The following is a 1,510-nucleotide window of genomic DNA, read 5'->3' on the forward strand; positions in this document are numbered from 1 at the left end:
CATAAAAGCCACATTTATTAGCCGATTTTGTTGATATTTAGGAAAGTGAGTTGCGATAGCTCCTTCTACTTTGTCCGCCAATTTCGCCCAGATCGGTTCAGATTTGGATACAGCTGTCATATAGACCGATCCTCCGATTTAGGGCCTTGGGTCCAAAAAAAAAACACATGTATTGTCCGATTTTGCTGAAATTTTAGATAGTGAGTTGTCTTAGGCCCTTCGACATCTTTCTTCAATTTGGTCTTGATCGGTTCAGATTTGGATATAGCTGCCATATAGACCGATCTCTCGATTTAAGGTTTTGGGCCCATAAAAGCCACATTTATTATCCGATTTTGCTGAAATTTGGGACAGTGAGTTGTGTCAGGCCCTTCGACTTTGTCCGTCAATTTCGCCCAGATCGGTCTAGATTTGGATATAGCTGCCATATAGACCGATCCTCCGATTTTGGGCCTTGGGCCCATAAAAGCCACATTTATTGTACGATTTTGCTGAAATTTGAGACAGTGAGTTTTCTTAGGCCCTTCGACATATTTCTTCAACTTAGCCTTGATCGGTCCAGATCACCTTAAATAGTGAAATATGGACCAATTTCACTATTTAAGGTTTTGGGCCCATAAAAGCCAAATTTATTATCCGATTTTGCTGAAATTTGAGACAGTGAGTTGTGTCAGGCCCTTCGACTTTGTCCGTTAATTTCGCCCAGATCGGTCTAGATTTGGATACAGCTGCCATATAGACCGATCCTCCGATTTTGGGCCTTGGGCCCATAAAAGCCACATTTATTGTCCGATTTTGCTGAAATTTGGTACAGTGAGTTTTTTTAGGCCCTTCAACATATTTCTTCAACTTAGCCTTGATCGGTTTAGATTTGTATATAGCTGCCATATGGACCGATTTCTCTATATTAGGTTTTGGGCCCATAAAAGGCGCATTTATTGTCCGATTTCGCCGAAATTTGGGACAGTGAGTTAGGTTAAGCCCCTTGACATACTTCAGAAATATCGCACAAGTCGGTCCAGATTTGTATACAGCTGCCATATAGACCGATTTTTCGGTTTTAGCTTTTGGGGCCATAAAAGGCGCATTTATTGTCCGATATCGTTGAAATTTGAAACAGTAAGTTGTGTTAGGACCTGCGACATTCTTCTTCAATTTGGCCCAGATCGATCCAGATTTGGATATAGCTGCCATGTAGACCGATATCTCGATTTAAAGTCTTGGCCCCATTAAAGGCGCATTTATAATTCGATTTCATTGAAATTTGACACAGGGACTTATGTTAGGCTTTTCGACATCCGTGTCGTATATGGTTCAGATCGGTGTATTATTATTAGTATTTGGTCCAAATCGGAACACATTTTGATATAACTGCTTTGGGACATAAAGTATGAAATTTTCGCCGAATTTTGATTAAAGGTGGTTTACACATACACCCGAGGTGGTGGGTATCCAAAGTTCCTCCCGGCCGAACTTTACGCCTTTTTGCTTGTTAAGAGTTGGTTGCCTT

Source organism: Stomoxys calcitrans, chromosome 1 (assembly GCF_963082655.1).
Source record: "Stomoxys calcitrans chromosome 1, idStoCalc2.1, whole genome shotgun sequence".
NCBI lineage: Eukaryota > Metazoa > Arthropoda > Insecta > Diptera > Muscidae > Stomoxys > Stomoxys calcitrans.